Source organism: Dermacentor albipictus, chromosome 5, assembly GCF_038994185.2.
Source record: "Dermacentor albipictus isolate Rhodes 1998 colony chromosome 5, USDA_Dalb.pri_finalv2, whole genome shotgun sequence".
Taxonomy (NCBI): Eukaryota; Metazoa; Arthropoda; class Arachnida; order Ixodida; family Ixodidae; genus Dermacentor; species Dermacentor albipictus.
The window spans coordinates 69,346,025-69,364,671 of record NC_091825.1 but is presented as its reverse complement, the minus strand read 5'-3'; the positions used below and the strand labels follow the sequence as shown (position 1 = coordinate 69,364,671).

The window sequence follows — 18,647 nt, the reverse complement described above, 5'->3', positions numbered from 1 at the left end:
TCTGCTTCGGAAACTTTTTATTGTCTTCTATTTCTTCCTTTTTTCTTCTTTCGTTCTTTTAGGTTTTTCGTTTTTACCCTATTTTCCTTGTAGTTTTTTACTCCTTTTTTTGCGCATACGCGGCAGTGAACTCTGGGATCATTTTGCACATTAAAAACTTCGTTGAAAGTCTCTCCTTGTCCCGTCTCCTTAATTATCTTACTCGGGCCAACGTTTTTCGAGCTGCTGGAACCATCTTCACCTTATGATGCACCAACTCGCCCAGCAAACCACCCTACTTCTTCTTCTTGTTTTAGAGCTACTCAGAGCGCCCGGTGATGTATACGTACAACGCTATGCACTGCATATAAAATAAAATGAACCTCGGTTGGAGGTGAGCTCCACATTTCCCGTGCCGCTCAACAAGAGCGGTAGTGCCGCAACAATAAAATGGTTAAAATAACCTCTCATATCGCGGTGATGCCAGCTGCGCGGTAGTTTCTGAGGGTGAGCACCGAGGCACAGAGACTGTAGCAGAGACAATAGTTTCATGGACCCGCGATTGTCGCAGTTGGCATAGTGCCATGCACCGTGACCCTTCTTACGAGTGTGTTATCTTTCGTAAGATGAAACGCAATGTGCGCTCTTCGTTGCACCTGTGTCTAAAGTGGTTTCAAACGGGAAGCCAAGTCTATGTCGTCGCTATAAGCTCTGATGCTGCGAAAGAATGCAGTCCCGTTTGTTGTTACTAGTGGTAGGATGAGCTTACTTTAATAAAAGAAAGAGAAGACAGAAATTCGATAGTTTTCCTGCCCCGTTAAACAAAAATCACCCGCTACTGTCACAGCTGCTTGCTTTATTCCCAATCCCGCAACTGCAAAAACACTTAGCCATGCAAAGTTGTTCGAGTGGTCGTAATACCCACCTTTGCTTTGGCACCCTGCTCTCGTGACATCTGCAGATTACCTCCAGCCCCGCCCCCATCCCACCCCACTCACACTTACCGCACTCTTGCCTCCATCCAGCGCCCCACGTATGCCAGTCCTTCCTCCCCTCAGATTTCTTTTCTTCATATACAAAGCACTCACGACGTTGATCCGTCGCCGCAGCGCCTGCTGCTCATGCACTAACATACACCTTGCGTTATCACGTGCATGTTCCCGGATCGAGTGTTACAACATGCCCAATTGCGCGTGCTCCCCACGTCGTGTGAGGGCCCGTATATATAGCTGTGCTACTATTATTCGCAGCGAAGAGGGAACTGGAGTGTCAAGGAGGGAAGGACTCCGGCTGTACAACCAAAATATTGTGTTTTTCCACGCTGCGCCACTCAGGCCTTGTCCTCGCCGTTATGTGACGATATCATTGCACGTGGCATCGTAAAAACTCCTGGCCGTGCGTATAAGTGTAGTACTTAGACACCCGTTATCAAACTTTTTTTTTATTTTATTAGCGATCGTGCTTTTATATGCGCTCGCTAAATTTGTTAAAGTTTGGGGCGCCGTGTAGCTTTTTTTCTCCGCTTTAGCAAATTTCTGTGAGCAGTCGTTTGCCATATATATATAAACTAAAATACGGAAACCAAGCGGCCAGCAAACACAGCGCCAAAGCGCATATAGGCTGTGTGGTTTTGCCTTTGAAAACGTATACGCTATAGCGACATTTCAGAGCTTACAACGACAAGATCTTCACCGATGTTGAGGTTTTCCTCAATGCGCATCAACCACTGCAACGACTTCCATTGTAAGAGAGCACGCAATGTCGATTACACAGCTGCTGAGACGCTTAGAGTACATGCGAGTATTAAGCATTTTTTCCCGTACCATGTCACTTATTAGCCAGTGTAGAGACTTCAGGCGACATCTTCAAGAACTTTTCCTTTTGTTTTTCCTGACCAGCCACTATTTCAAAAGAGCGTCGCATCAGCTGCAAGATCTGTCCCCCTTTTGTGTATGCAAAAGCCTCAAGTACGCCTAAAGATACCAGCTATTGCAAAGAAGGCACCGATGTCCTCACCAATCCCAAAGCACCTTGCTATGTCGCTATTGCACGGTGTGTGCGGACCGTGTTCACATCTACATGGGCAGTTCAGTCATGTCTACCAATCGAACGGCTGCTGTAGTTGTTCCGGCCCCTCAGTTCGCAGCTAAATTTTAAACGTGCCGGGTTACCACGTCCAGACGATCAGAAATTGCCGCACTTCAGGCCGCTGTTATATATATTGCACTAGAATTCCCATGGAAATGCGCAGTGTTCTGTGATGCTAAAGCAGCCCTTCAAAGCTTGCAGTTGACGCTGGGTCATGGGAACTACGAACAAATGATGTCAAACATAACAAAAATCTACAATCACACAGTTGAAGGAAGGCACGGTGTTCTTTTTTTTTTCAGTGGCTACTTGGTCATTGTGGCATTTCCGGCAACCACCTTCCTGACGAGGCTGCTATAGATATACCCATCAGATAAAGCCCAGACAACGATCATGCCACTATGAAGATTGGACGCAGCTAGGGAACTTCAGAGAATTGCTCGGGAAATCTCGCTTGCTCTTTGCTCGAGAATCGCAACCGGCGTTCGTGCATGCTTTATCCATCACTTCAACTGCGATCGCCATCAAGACTTTCCTAATGTGACACTACGCTATTGTGCTGGCTACGATGGGCGTAGCTTTCTCAAAGTCATACTCATTCCTCATTGGAATTGCTCATTTTGGTATATGCGACCACTGTAACCCTTAGGGGGCCATCAAGCACCTCCTAAGCTGCTGCATCCATTTCGACGTCTGAAGTCAGCCTCTTAGGAGTTCCCTCAGCCAAGGAGATGCTCGACCCTAGATAGGCGTAGCTTGACGTTTAGCGTTAGTTCCGCTCAAACCAGTGTACGCACCACGCTTTAGTGCGCCCACACCTGCTCAGCATAAGGCTAACCTGCGCAAGAACATCCCTCGTGCCAGGAAAGGGAGCCAGAGTACTCCCCTGCAGTGCTGCCAACCCTAGGAAAAGATTTCTGGATCTGGGGATAGGTCTCGTTTAGGGAAACGTCAAAATTTCTCCATATCTGGGGAAACTTCGCAATAATACGTAGTTGGGAAAAAAAAGCTCAGAGACGTGTGAATTCACACGTCTCTGAGCTTTTCTTTTCAGTGGGTTAACCCACTGCCACTTTGTCGTGAGGACCGATACGTGGAACTGCCTGACGTGACGGCGCGTACGGCTTCAGCCACGTCATTTTACTTCTGCATTAGCAAGCGAAGAACAACCTATGGTCCTAATGCAACGCATCTCACAATGTGAACGACAAAGTGTGGATGTCCTGGGCTCGTTAGTAGAGCATAGCTATACCGCGCTATTGCCGTGTGTACTTCTAGCTGTGCTTTCGATTTGTGTGCCATTTGAATGAAACATTTAAGTGTAACCGGCGAAACAAATCTATGCTGGAACAGCAAGCAAAGCAGCACAAGCAAATGTCGGCATAAGCGACACACATACCAAATGCTGGGCCCCACAGGTGGTAGTGGCGCTGCACCACCGAATATTTACGCGAATTCAACCAGGACCCAGGATAGGCAGAGCAATGTTGACCAGAGCCCCATTGGGCAGTCCCAATGGTAACGTGTTTGTGTGAGTTGTGGTATGGATGAAAGAAAGAAATCGGCGGCGAATTTGTGTGACTGCGCTGCGAATGATGTGTACCTGTGGTGGTACTACGTCAGCACTTTAAGGCATGCAATAAATTAAGAGAACATATTTTACCTTAGTATATTCAAGTGACCCACTAATTTGATACTTACACGTTTTAAGGGTGGTCCTGTGTCCACCTTTAGTACAATTCAAATAGGCTTCCGTGTCAACCTTAACAGTTTTCTGCTGTCCAAACTTGTTTAACATATAGAGCGTAAATACAAAAGCGCGAACACCATCTGTGCATATGGCTTCAAACAGGATGTTGTGTTGTTAGCACAACCACTTGTACTACCGCGCCGTTTCAGCTTTATTTCAATGACTTCATTATTTCAGTATTTTAAAACAAGCTTAGACATCAATGTGAATATAAGTATGCAGTCTATCCGCGTAAGAATATACTTACACAAACCCATATTGACATACTGAACAACAGTACTTTTACAAAAGTCCATAGGGAAAAACTGTAGCTTCGGAGAATGCCCGCACTGCGGCCCTGACTGCGGAATGAACCGATTGAGTGGACAGAGGATATGTGTGTGTGTGTGTGTATATATATATATATATATATATATATATATATATATATATATATATATATATAATGCTTCATCGCTTGTGCAGCCAAACGCCCTTCGCGTACCACCCTTATGACGTTCTCTTTGCGCTTTCTGTTAAAGTGCAAGCGCAACGTTAGTGGTCACGATAAGTTCCATACGGCCTTATTTTAGCCTGATAGCGGTTAGTGAGTGCATCAAGTGGTTACGTGTGCATGCTCTGATTAAAGTGCTACCCATGCTTTTTTATTATTAATCATAACTTCAGTGTCCCCTATGCACGTGCAGCACGCGCAGTCGTATCGATATGTTATATTCATTCAATGGCAGTGGCAAGGGCGAAATGTGCCACGAGGATCCGTATAATCGTTATCGCAATAACGCGAGCGCGTACTATCGAAATTACTACAGCTGAACTCCAACGAGCAGGCGGTGAAACTCGACGTGAGAAACAATAATTACGGATTACTGCTTGAAAGAAACGCACACATAGCTGTTTGCCTAAACGAGTGAGGTATAAGCAAGGCAGCTTTTATTTTATAATCATAATCATGACAACTTCAAAGCGAAAATTGCAGTCTCCGATGCCGATTGCAGTTCACTGTTCTTTGGCATTTCATATCAAGCACGCGACGCCTCCCACTGGCCTAAACCACCGCACGATAGCGGCTGCGACACTCCAGTTAACAGCATCGCTGTAAAGTTGATGTCATTAGAGTACATTTTGCAAGTTTGCATAGAGAGACAATCTAAAAAAAAGGCTGCAATAAAGGGCACGTTTTGCAGTTTTTACAGTTTGACACAAGCCCACGCCAGCACGCTTGTCGAACACATCGTTCAATCATGTGAGTAGAATATTAAGAAATAAAATTGTAAAGAACACCCAGGGTCACGCTAACTTTTCATGCATAATTATACTGTCCATTTTATTAACGGAGGTTATCTATAAGGGCTTCCAAATAAGATTGATTTAGTGCTGTATTCCATGGCCCAATCAACATTTCTATACGCAGAAACCGACAAGCTGTCTAGAGATGTCCATAATTTCGCTTCTGTCCCACTAACTCAATTCAGGAGAATGCTGAGATTACAACAAAGCAGTTATGCAAGTCTTCAAAACTTGAGTCGCCCGATTTGAAGCCATGTATGTCTCAGTAGAAAAGGGAGATTACACAAAATGTACCATTCGCAATAACGTGCTTTTCCGGTTTCACAGGCCGTGGATTTAACACCACTCGGCAAATATAGTGCGAAAATGAGCGAGACACTCGCTGACATGAACATTTCTAGAATCTCACGTTTTGTCAAGTTGCAACTATTACAATGTCCTTCTCCTTTCTTTTCAAGAGGGCTCTAAGCACACACTTTGTCCACGTGTACCCCCTATACTCCGGGTAAAAGAAATGAGGCTTCACCAAGGAGATTATGCGCGCAAGCTCGTTTGTTCGATGGAAATCAGCGGCCCACTTGTTGAGCCTAAAGCATCTGCAGAAAGACGCGTTGTTTCATGCGTTACAATAATTCGTTTTCTTTATTTCTCGCTCTCTCAGGGAAATCGGCGTTATTTTTATCTACTATCTCCCGCCAACTCCTATATTTCCCATAAGCCTCAGTTAAGACCGCCTACATACTGCCGATTCGAGAAAGCTATAGATCTGTCTGGAATACTGGGCTCGTTAAGATAAGGAGGAGGAAGGCGCACTTTTCGCACGCCTGAAGAGCGGTGACACGTGGCGTTCAAACACAGTTCCTTAAAAAAATCCACTCACGCTGTGTTCACGCGTCTCAGGTTCACATAAAACGGTGCCGTTTTAAGGGCGGCGAGCTACCACATGCAGCTGTTTCGGTAGGTGCACGGTACGCGATAGTCGCGCATCGGCCCAGTAAAGCACGAGCTTTAAACGAAATATGGCTGAGAGAGAGAGAGAGAGAGATGGCGTAGCGCCAACGCTTGTAGGAGGAGAGAACAATGGCATTAGGGCGGAGCGTTCCGCCGTAGTTGCCGCGCGTGGCGCAAAGCGGTTCGATTCAAGAAGGGGATCCCACCTCTCCTCCTTCACAAACCTGAGCCCAGCTGGGCGAATGGGATGGCGGCGTAGGTGACGCGAGACCGGGGGTTCTCTTCTATGTGGGCGGGGCTCTCGAAAGAGCTCTGCCCCCTTTCCCGCATCGCGCAGCTTCCCGGCTGTGCACCTCTACGGCCGGACGTAACGCTTGTCAGGTATGCGGTGCTTGTTTGTCGTTGTTTGTAGTCGCCAACAAAGAGAGAGAGAGAGAGACGCAATAGCGTAACAACGCGCAATAAAGAAACGCAATGACTTCTTCGCACTCGCCTTTTCCGCATAACACCCTCTCCCATTTTCTCCATCCCACTGAATCCCGCTACCTGCACCGCCTCCGTTCGGCAGCGGCCTGGACATGTCCCGAACAGCGACTGACTTCTGTTCCCGCACGATGCGAAGTTTCTCCGCGGAAGTACACGTTATTCGCAAAGGGAACAGTGATGCTTTAGCCTGACGCTGACGATGGTAATTTGCAAAAGTGGCGTTTTTGCCTACTCATTTTCACATTGAAACTCATACACTCGGTCACTGAAGCACTGCATCGTCACACACCATTTCTGCCAGCCAGAACCGAACCACGGGGAAAACTGTAAGCAGGATCTGAACCAAGTTGTGCGCAATGGCGGCTACCGCACGAGAATGACGGTGCCTCTGAGGAATTTCCGGTGTCGCTGGCATTGCCGGACATTCCACGTGCGTCGGCGATGAGGAGGCTACAGCACGACTGAGGTAAGTTAGATCCCCATCGCGAAATTCAGGCTAACATTTGGTGCATCTTAAGCAGTACATGGGAATTCCTGTGTAAATTTCTCTATTGAAGCCCCCTCGGCAGTTAAAGCATAGTACTATCGTATTTCTGAGCGTTTCTATTGTAAGGCATATGGCTCTGTGCAGGGAACGAATACCGAACAGAAGTGACTGAGCGTGTCTCTCCAAATGCACATCCTTATCTCTTCAACTTTCCCTTCCGCACACACATTTTCTTAGTTCATTAGTTATTTTCGTGGTACTTAACAGCATTTGAAGAAAGCTCGCTTACATCCATGTGCAGAAACATAGCTGTACACAATTGGCGATCCTGCGAAAGAAACCTTGAAATCGAGGTGATGGTTTAGCGAGTGTGTAAAGTAAGTTCTTTTGCGAGGACGTCTTGAAAGCAAGACTGGCAGTGAGGAAGAACTTGATTGACACAAGTAAAGCAATGAAGGCAGAGTACAGTGTGGGTTGGCATTGACAAAAAGCAGCCAGCATTCCGACTTGCGTCAGTATGCGTAGTAAACTACAACAGTTGCCACAACACGTTAGCGTAGTCCCATGAATGCCTCATACTTTGCCTGTTATCAACTCGTGATTGTCATGCCGTTGTGATTCCGAGACTATTGTGTTCTGCAGCGGAGAACGAGGACACGGGTTCAATTTCCAGTCACGGCAACGCATTTGAACTGGGGTGGAACGCAACAAACATTTGGGTGCTGCAACTTAAGTGCATGCACGTAGAAGAGCCAAAGGCGCCAAAAATTATTCGGCAGCCGTCAAGTGAGTACATCAAATAGTGCCAGAGTTGCAGCGGTATGATCAATCAACCAGCCATCCGCACGATGACCTTGAGATTAATCTGGGGACCTCTCAATTCCATTTCGCCAATATGTGGTACTGGACACCTGAATTCAGTTGCAATGTCCCAATGTTCACTATTCGAACCCACAAAATGCCCAGGAGCATTTTTTTGGTACATAAAACTAAGTCGGCGAACGACACAAAGGCCATATCCTCATCTTGGGCTGATGGACATTTGTACTTTATGCAAGCCGACGCACCAGCCATCTATCCAGCCTGACATGAACCATATGGCGTGAAGTCTTACTGGTCGAATAATGCAAATCAGCTACGCTGACAGCGTGTCTAAACTGCACTCATGCAGGTTTATTTGAAATGCTGAGAGCCGCCTTCGGAGTTTTTGGCACCACCGATAGAGGCATTCTGATAATGGCGTGATCAGTCCAGATTAAGAGTTCCTTCCGGGCAACCTTTTGCTGCATGTAATGAACCACGCTGTGTTTACTTTTAAAACGCACGCTTGCTGTTTGAAAAGGGAACAGGTTCCTGCCGGCGAGAGAGTTTGCGCAAGGCTGCTTCAATGACAACACTTTCACACGTTGCAGTGTACACGACGCAGACAAGTCTCGCAACCACTGACAGCACCATATAGGTCGGCTTTACAAATCTTTTTGAGTGTCTCAGTATCACATATCGCTGCGCATCAGCCAACGAAGCTGCTTACACACTTTCGAGTCCAGCGTTGGAGTTAAAGCCAACGAAGAACGCTCCTCAGAACACAAAAAGAAGTTGTGAATTAGGCTTTCTTAAAGGCATACTGACTTGATATTTTCGACAAATATATCTTTTTGGATTAAATGGAGTTATAGGAGTGCTAGAGCCTACAGAAATAGTGACAAGCTTCAGAACACCGTATAAATAACCTAATACAATAGCTTTTCTGCAGCCAGTTACAGTTTCGTTTCCAAGGGAGATACCGTGTCGTGACGTCAAGACACAGTATGTGGCCACCTGGGAGCAGGACATTGGCGATGTTCTGACACTCGCTCAGGCTCGTTCGATCGTCGGCTACATCGGCTGCATCGGTCCCCACAAGGAAGAGCATCATGTGAAGCGACCGAGTGAGCCGGAGCGAACGTCAAAAGGTCTCAATGTCCTGCTTCCACATGCAGTGTTGTGCGACGTCTCGACACTGTATTCTTCTGGAAACGAAACCGAAACTGGCTTTGGAAAACCTGTTTTATTAAATTATTAGAGGGACTGACTACCAAATTTCAGGGTACCAATTTTTTTAATACAATGGTAAGCTTACCATTCAGAGTGTCTAATCGCGAAGCAGTAACGCGGAAAACGCCGTGGAACATTTTTAATCAATATTTTTGGATCTGCGGTGACGATGTAGTTGTCCACTGTAAGCATGCTGAAAATGGTCAAAGGTGAGCGCGATAGCGATTACACGCCGGCATTAGCGGGAGGCAGACGACAAGTATATATTGTCACGTGGTAGTGACGTCAAAGAACACAGTAGCAGTACTGTGAAAGACAAACTAGCTTTTATTGGGCGAACCTGTGCCCACAAAACAGGGTACACTTAAAGCACAACGATAGCGGCGAACACAGTCGGCGATCGTCGAAAATCTGCTCAGCGGGTCAAGTGCGTCGGCTTTTATAGAGCAGTCATCGAATGTTCCAGACTAATCGTTCGGACCCGTGTGCCTTCCACAAAGTTCTACACCATTCGCGTTACGCGATGAAATCAGATAACACAAGGTTCGGCGACAACAGACAGCCAGGTAGAAGCATCGATAACTTTCCAGAAACATCGGATACATTCAGGCGCGTCCCTCGCTGGGCGATTACAGTTGTTAAGCGGCGAAACGTGGTCGCCCGATAAAGATAAGTACACGTGTCAATACCCCCCTCTTAAAAAGCATCGACCCGATGCTACATACAAGCGAAATAAAAACACCCGTATCAAAGAAAACAACAACAAAAAATAAGGAATTTCGTCAGCGTCCGTAAAAGGGTTTAAGGCGCACCACGTGGACCACTTCAGATCGTGCGCGGCGCCGCTGTGAATGCGAAATGCCGTCTGGCACGACCTCATAGTCCAGAGCGCCAATACGTCGGATGACCTTGTAGGGTCCGAAATAGCGTCGGAGTAGTTTCTCACTGAGTCCTCGTCGGCGTATCGGGGTCCAGACCCAAACACGGTCGCCAGGTTGGTACTCGACGAAGCGTCGTCGGAGGTTGTAGTGTCGACTGTCGGTCCTCTGCTGGCTCTTGATTCGCAGGCGGGCGAGCTGTCGGGCTTCCTCGGCGCGCTGGAGATAGCTAGCAACGTCAACATTCTCTTCGTCAGTTACGTGCGGCAGCATGGCGTCAAGCGTCGTCGTCGGGTTCCTGCCGTAAACCAGCTTAAACGGCGTGATCTGTGTTGTTTCTTGCACCGCCGTGTTGTACGCAAAGGTTACGTACGGCAGGACCGCGTCCCACGTCTTGTGTTCGACGTCGACGTACATTGCTAGCATATCGGCGAGGGTCTTGTTCAGGCGCTCCGTGAGACCATTCGTCTGCGGATGGTAGGCAGTTGTCCTCCTGTGGCTTGTCTGGCTGTACTGCAGAATGGCTTGGGTGAGCTCTGCTGTAAAAGCCGTTCCTCTGTCTGTGATGAGGACTTCTGGGGCACCATGTCGCAGCAGGATGTTCTCGACGAAAAATTTCCCCACTTCGGCTGCGCTGCCTTTTGGTAGAGCTTTAGTTTCAGCAAAACGGGTGAGATAGTCCGTCGCCACGACGATCCACTTATTCCCGGATGTTGATATCGGAAACGGCCCCAACAAATCCATCCCAATCTGCTGGAATGGTCGGCGAGGAGGTTCGATCGGCTGTAGTAATCCTGCTGGCCTTGTCGGTGGTGTCTTGCGTCGTTGGCAGTCTCGGCATGTCTTGACGTAACGGGCGACGTCGGCGGTCAGACGCGGCCAGTAATACCTTTCCTGTATTCTCGACAGCGTCCGGGAGAATCCGAGGTGCCCAGCGGTTGGATCGTCGTGTAGGGCGTGCAATATTTCTGGACGCAGCGCTGACGGTACAACAAGAAGGTAGCTGGCGCGGACTGGTGAGAAGTTCTTCTTCACGAGCAGGTTGTTTTGTAGCGTGAACGACGACAACCCGCGCTTAAATGCCCTAGGGACAACGTCGGTGTTCCCTTCCAAATACTCGACGAGACCTTTTAGCTCCGGGTCGGCTCGTTGCTGTTTAGTGAAGTCTTCCGCGCTTATTATCCCAAGGAAGGCATCGTCGTCCTCGTCGTCTTGCGGCGGGGGATCGATGGGGGCGCGCGATAAGCAGTCGGCGTCGGAGTGTTTTCGTCCGGACTTGTAGATCACCGTGACGTCATATTCTTGCAGTCTGAGGCTCCACCTCGCCAGCCGTCCTGAAGGGTCCTTTAAGTTAGCTAGCCAACACAACGCGTGATGGTCGCTGACGACTTTGAATGGCCTGCCATATAGATATGGGCGGAATTTTGCTGTAGCCCAAATGATGGCGAGGCATTCCTTTTCAGTCGTAGAATAATTGCCTTCCGCTTTTGACAGCGACCGGCTAGCATAAGATATCACCCGTTCATGCCCGTCTTTCTTCTGGACTAGGACGGCACCGAGGCCTAGGCTACTGGCGTCAGTGTGGATTTCGGTATCGGCGTCTTCGTCGAAATGTGCGAGTACCGGCGGTGACTGCATGCGTCGTTTTAGTTCTTGAAATGCGTCGGCCTGCGCCGTTTGCCATTTGAACTCGACATCAGATTTGGTTAGATGCGTTAGCGGCTCAGCGATGCGTGAAAAGTCCTTGACAAAGCGCCTGTAGTAGGCACACATGCCAAGGAATCTACGCACTGCCTTCTTGTCAATGGGCTGCGGGAACTTTGCGATGGCAGCTGTTTTCTGCGGGTCGGGGCGTACTCCGGATTTGCTGATGACGTGGCCTAGGAACAGAAGCTCGCCGTAAGCGAAGCGGCACTTTTCTGGCTTCAGAGTTAGCCCTGATGATTTGATGGCCTCTAGTACTGTTGCAAGCCGCCTAAGGTGATCGTCAAAATTTCCGGCGAAGACGACGACGTCATCCAAGTAAACGAGACAGGTCTGCCACTTCAATCCTGCTAAAACCGTGTCCATGACGCGCTGGAACGTTGCAGGCGCCGAGCACAGTCCGAATGGCATAACCTTGAACTCGTAGAGGCCGTCTGGGGTGATGAAGGCGGTCTTTTCGCGATCTCTTTCGTCGACTTCTATTTGCCAGTAGCCAGACTTGAGATCCATCGACGAGAAGTATTTAGCGTTGCAGAGCCGATCCAATGCGTCGTCTATTCGTGGGAGGGGGTATACGTCCTTCTTCGTGATCTTGTTCAGACGACGGTAATCGACGCAGAAACGCAGGGTTCCGTCCTTTTTCTTTACCAGGACCACAGGGGATGCCCACGGGCTTTTCGACGGCTGGATGATGTCGTCGCGGAGCATTTCGTCGACTTGTTGCCTAATAGCTTCACGCTCTCGCGTCGAAACTCGGTAAGGGCTCTGGCGGAGTGGTTGAGCGCACTCTTCGGTTATTATGCGATGCTTTGCAACTGGTGTTTGTCGAATCTTTGATGAAGTCGAAAAGCAGTCCTTGTATCGTCGGAGAAGACTTCTGAGCTCTTGCTGCTTGCTTATGGGGAGACTTGGATTTACGTCGAAGTCTGGTTCGGGGACAATGGTCGGCGGGGTAGATGCGGCAGAATCTGTGAGGACTAAGGCATTGCTCGTTTCCACAATTTCCTCGATGTACGCGATTGTCATGCCCTTGCTGATGTGCTTGAACTCTTGGCTGAAGTTGGTTAGCATCACTTCCGTTTTCCCTCCGTGGAGTCGAGCGATCCCTCTTGCGACGCAAATTTCACGGTCTAGCAGTAGACGTTGGTCGCCTTCGATGACACCTTCTACGTCAGCGGGTATTTCGGTGCCGACCGAAATAACAATGCTGGAGCGAGGCGGGATGCTCACTTGATCTTCGAGCACACTCAAGGCGTGGTGACTACGAGGGCTCTCGGGCGGTATCGCTTGATCTTCAGACAGGGTTATCGACTTCGACTTCAAGCCGATGACTGCGCCATGTTGGTTTAGGAAGTCCATGCCGAGAATGACGTCGCGTGAACACTGTTGGAGGATAACGAAGGTGGCAGGGTAAGTCCGGTCATGAACGGTAATTCTTGCCGTGCAGATTCCAGTCGGCGTAATCAGGTGTCCTCCAGCGGTCCGAATTTGAGGGCCTTCCCATGCAGTCCTAACCTTCTTCAAGTGGGCGGCGATGTGTCCACTCATGACGGAGTAATCAGCACCGGTGTCCACTAAGGCGGTAACTGCGTGGCCGTCGAGAAGCACGTCGAGGTCGGTGCTTCTTTGTCTGGCGTTGCAGTTAGGTCTTGGCGTCGGATCACGGCTGCGTCGTGTTGAACTGAAACTGGAACGTCGCGTCGTCATGTCGTCTTTCGTCGGTGTAGTCTTGGTTTGCTGACTTCGTCGGGTCTGCGGCGTGTCTTCATTAGGTCGTCGAGATAGTTTCTTCGTCGTTTTCGTCGGCGGCGGAGGATCTTCGTCAGTTCGACGAACAGCAACCGCACCTCCATCGGTTGCTGCTTTTAGTTTTCCGGATATGGGCTCGCGGAGCGGCCCCGGGCTGGGCCGCTGTATGGTCGGCGCTGCGGTGACAGGTAGCGGCCTGGTGACGGCGAACGGGATGGTCGTCGAGGGTTCCACTGAGTGGCGGCGAGGTAGTCGGCGATATCGCGAGGGCGTTCACCTTGCTGCGGGCGCGGAGCGTTGACGGCGAAACCTCGCAGTCCCATCTCCCGGTATGGGCATCGTCGGTAGACGTGGCCGGCTTCGCCGCAGTGGTAGCAGAGCGGGCGGTGGTCAGGAGCGCGCCAAACGTCGGTCTTCCTCGGGTAGGTGTGCTGGGCGACGGGTGGGCGCGTTGGCGGCGGCGGCGGCGGACGACGGAATTGCGTCGTTGCAGGACCCTGGCGTGGTCGCGGAGGGGGACCTTGACGGCGTACGACGGCGGCGTAGGTCATCGCTTCGGGCTGTGGTTGCGGTAATTGGGGTTGCACCTCCGGGACTCCAAGCGACCGCTGAACCTCATCTTTGACGATGTCGGCGATCGAAGCCACTTGGGGCTGCGACGAAGGCAGGACCTTGCGCAGTTCTTCGCGCACAATGGCCCTTATGGTCTCTTGGAGATCAACGGAGCCCAGCGCTTGGATGGCGCACTGAGGCGTGAGCACTTGGCGGTTATATTGCCTAGTGCGCATTTCTAACGTTTTCTCAATCGTCGTAGCCTCTGTCACGAACTCGGCTACGGTCTTCGGTGGGTTTCGGATTAGTCCGGCGAAAAGTTCTTGCTTTACGCCTCGCATCAAGAAACGCACTTTTTTCTCTTCGGACATTTCCGGGTCGGCGTGCCGGAAAAGACGGGTCATCTCTTCTGTAAAGATAGCGATGGTCTCATTACGTAGTTGGCCTCGGGTTTCCAGCAGAACTTCGGCCCTTTCTTTTCGGACAACGCTCGTGAACGTCCTCAGGAAGTTACTGCGGAACAGGTCCCATGTTGCTAGGGTGGACTCCCGGTTCTCGAACCAAGTCCTCGCGGCATCTTCCAAGGAGAAGTACACGTGTCGTAGCTTATCTTCAGAGGTCCAGCTATTGAAGGTCGAGATCCTTTCGAAGGTTTCGAGCCAGGTTTCAGGATCCTCCGACGTAGCTCCACGGAAGGTAGGGGGCTCTCTGGGTCGTTGAAGTACGATGGGTGAGACTGGGGCAGCCATTGTGGTTGTCTTGGCCACAATCTTCTTGGTCTTCTCAGGCAGAAGTCCGTGCTCCGGGGGCAGCTGTTGTAGACGACGGCTTACTCGATGGTCCGTGACTAAGTTGGTGCTCTCTTTACGGTCCGGGCTTGGATCACGGCTTGTCGGGGGCGTGCGGTACATGGACCAAAAGCACCTCCACCAGATGTCACGTGGTAGTGACGTCAAAGAACACAGTAGCAGTACTGTGAAAGACAAACTAGCTTTTATTGGGCGAACCTGTGCCCACAAAACAGGGTACACTTAAAGCACAACGATAGCGGCGAACACAGTCGGCGATCGTCGAAAATCTGCTCAGCGGGTCAAGTGCGTCGGCTTTTATAGAGCAGTCATCGAATGTTCCAGACTAATCGTTCGGACCCGTGTGCCTTCCACAAAGTTCTACACCATTCGCGTTACGCGATGAAATCAGATAACACAAGGTTCGGCGACAACAGACAGCCAGGTAGAAGCATCGATAACTTTCCAGAAACATCGGATACATTCAGGCGCGTCCCTCGCTGGGCGATTACAGTTGTTAAGCGGCGAAACGTGGTCGCCCGATAAAGATAAGTACACGTGTCAATATGGTCGTAGCTGTGAGAAAGTATTATTTTTCTTATGAAGTGTTCCTGCGATTCATTTTTTCCGAAGTTTTAAAGAAAGTATTTCTGTGATTATACCTACGCGTTTTTGTGGTTTCCTGTCCAACTTCTTTGGTGTTTAACCACTCAAAACGAAATCAATAGGATGAAAAACGAAACGGCGCTTTCGCACGTGATACGCAGTTCAGCGTATTGCCGTAGCCATGCGAGTGCTCTTGATTTCCAAAGCACAGAATATAGCGCGAGTGTCTAATAATGTGCCAACAGCTATGTTAAGCAATTATTATGTTGTACTTAATAACAGTTGACTTACGTGCAGTAATCTCATAGACTACATCCGAAGTACCAAGATTTCACACACTGGCCTCACCACCTACTGGCGCATGAGACTTTCCTTGCCAATTTCTAATTCCTACTTACATCCTGAACGGCGTGCTCGATTATATCACTATAAATTATGGTAATTTCATTTCCATCAACGTTTTTCACATCACCTTCTGGCCAGTATAGAGTCTCAATAGTCTCAATGTTTTCTGTGGTTTTGAGGTCTCGTGATTTGACTTAACGCAAGAAATAAATAGTCGAAAAGATCATGCCAGTTCAACTTTAAGTCATTTAAACCATTAGGTTCATTGGACACAGTCTCCCCCGCACGAAAGAAAGAAAACCTTGTTATGTGACTAATGAACTTGAATGAACTGAAGCCGTCCTCCTTATCGCATTCAAATGTATACTGAATTGGCAAACTGATGAATGAATGATGATGATGATGAATGATGAAAAACAGGGCTTAGTGCGTCATCGTCTATTATGCGTTATGAAGGCATTGTTACAATAATCTTGATTTCTTAGACTGCAGTGTACTCGAAATCTAACCTAACATATTATTATTCTATTGAAGTTTGAAACTGCCCCCCACACAAGCGCAAGTGACAATCATGTTCCTAAGGAGGCATTGTAGATACAGGTGGGAAGTGCTCCTGTTCCTTCTCGCATTCTTCCGATGGCACTGAAGCTGTGCCTGATGCACCGATACGCATGAACTATGATCTATGGGGTGAAACACTTTATCAGTTTACTTTCACATTTCAAACTTTTCCACTGTGCTTAGTTCCTTCTTCGCCGAGGCGTTCGCCAATATTTCCGCACTTTGTCTTCCCAGTGTAAGAACATTCGTATTTTCAGAGACTGGGAGGTCGGGAAAAGCGGGGCAAGGTAAGTTTAAAGAGAAATATCAATCATGTGTTGAGGACTGGCCGAGTTGGTACTTGATTCTCAAACTGGTACAGCGCAAGAAGGAAAGGAATAAACGGCCGAGCCGACCAAGGGAATTAAGGAACAGAACGCTTTCACTCACGTTCGACCACTGCATTGCATTAGGCATTGTGGCTAGTCTCCGACACGTGATATTAACTTCTAAGTTTGCCGTATGAACAGTCCTTCAAACCCTGTGTGCCCGCTTTGAAATATCATAATCGAGAAGGTGAATTTTAACGTGGCATTTTTTTTATGTAGCTGCCGAAACGCTCACACTTCATCTCGACTTTCATTAGGCAAGGCGCCCGCTAAACAGCATCGGGTGTAAACGCTATAGGTGAAACAGCTGTAGGTTGAGTTGGATTTTTGAAAGGTCCACACACGCTCATTTTAAGCCTGTTAAAAAGGTCATAAGTCTTCTGCAGAGACCAGTTGGCAGAACAGAAATTTCATTTACATACTTGCTTCGGAGAAGTTAAATTACTGTTGCTTAATGAGCACGCTACAATATAAACGTAAAAGAAACGACAAGAAAGCGAAATTTTATTTTTTTTTACTGCAGAAAACTTCTCTGGAAGAAAATTGTAGAGATTTTTGGTATGAAAAAAATTGGGTTGACAGGCAGTTATCCTTGATTTTTACAGAATTACTTCCTATAGGATGAAGTGAAAATTTTCTCATGAATACTGAGAGAAATAACTTGTGTTCGTTTCTTTAATATCCTCAATTAACATCTGTGTGCAACTTCGTCACTCGCATAAGTGTAGAAGCATCAATATTTTTTGTTTCGTTCAAAGTATAAATATTCATTTGCTTGCGGGAAACATTGTTTTCTTTTACTCAATTCATATGTTGCTTAATTTGCAATATTGTTTGACCATTTGTTCTACGTCCGAAGTGTTTTCATCTTCCTCTCGCATTGTAGTTTCTATTGAGTGACATTGTTTACCCTTAGTTCTGTTTTATTTATTTGCATTTTGTATTTTTTCGCAATATATATATATATATATATATATATATATATATATATATATATATATATATGTATATATACTGTATTGCATTATTTCTCCATTTACCTTGTTTGCAACTATATTATTTTTTTCTTTATTGATACCTTACCCTATTATGCAACTCCTTCACTTCAGGGTCTTTAAAGGTGTCGTGAATAAATAAATGGATATGCTAGAGCCAATTAGTCCTAATTGCTAGAAAAAGGTACAGCTGCTCAAGGGGCCAGTTATGACACTAAGAGCACGCGTAGAGATATACTTCAATAATTGATGCCTGGATGTGTTGCGCGGCACCACGTGCATTTGTCACTTCCCAAATGTTCTGTGTAGCCTGGTGACCTGTATGTTCGTGAGCTCTTACAATCAATCTCCCTGCTTACAACCGCGTCGCTCAATATATGGATCTTTCGTAATCCCGGAAAATTACAACCGTGAGAGGAATATTAAATAAACAGAAAAAGGCTATTGACAAGAAGCGTAAGCTACAGAAAGAGCGAGAAACGGGAAATGCGTGCAGCAAAATTTGCCATTTCTTTCCCCAGAAAAGAATAATTTTACAGTGCACCTAAGCGTCACGTTGCTAAGAACGAGTGGGCTGGTATTATAAGGCCGACGGCACTTTTACGCTAACGTCGATGAGGAAAAAAAAAGCTTCCTCCGCCACGCCCTTTTCTACAAACAATAAAATGTCTAAGCTAGCTATTCTGGGCAAAGTGCCGCCTATATACGACGGAATAAACAAGAAACTCGTTAAAACACATAGTGCAGATACATAATTTTAAAAGGGTGTCTAGAAGGAGGGGCAAAACGAAGAACGTTGGCAAAACACGACGCACTTGCCATCGGCCATCTTTCTTCGCCTTGTCCCTCGTTCTACATTAACTTTCCAAAACTAACCAATGGCAACTCGCCTAGTGCGCTATACTACATTCGGCGGTATAGATATGTATATGGTAACCTCGGTGGATAATGAGATTGCAGAGAAAGATGAGTGCGGTGAGGCGAGGTTATCCTTTGCCTCCGCACATGGTTCGAGTTCTCGCGGCAGCTTGACTTCAAT

General features: G+C 47.9%; 1 protein-coding gene across 2 annotated transcripts in view; it reads left to right on the top strand.

Moving 5' to 3' along the window:
- The first annotated feature begins 6,598 nt into the window (after positions 1–6,598).
- The window catches only part of sim (single-minded), a 108,587-nt gene continuing 96,538 nt past the window's right edge, over positions 6,599–18,647 (top strand). The window contains exons 1-2 of one of the 2 annotated variants that reach the window (XM_070539629.1): positions 6,600–6,743; positions 6,843–7,007. The gene's annotated coding sequence lies outside the window, so the exon portion shown is untranslated. Of the gene's footprint in view, positions 7,008–18,647 lie in introns of both variants that reach the window. The other variant, XM_070539630.1, reaches the window with a different exon arrangement.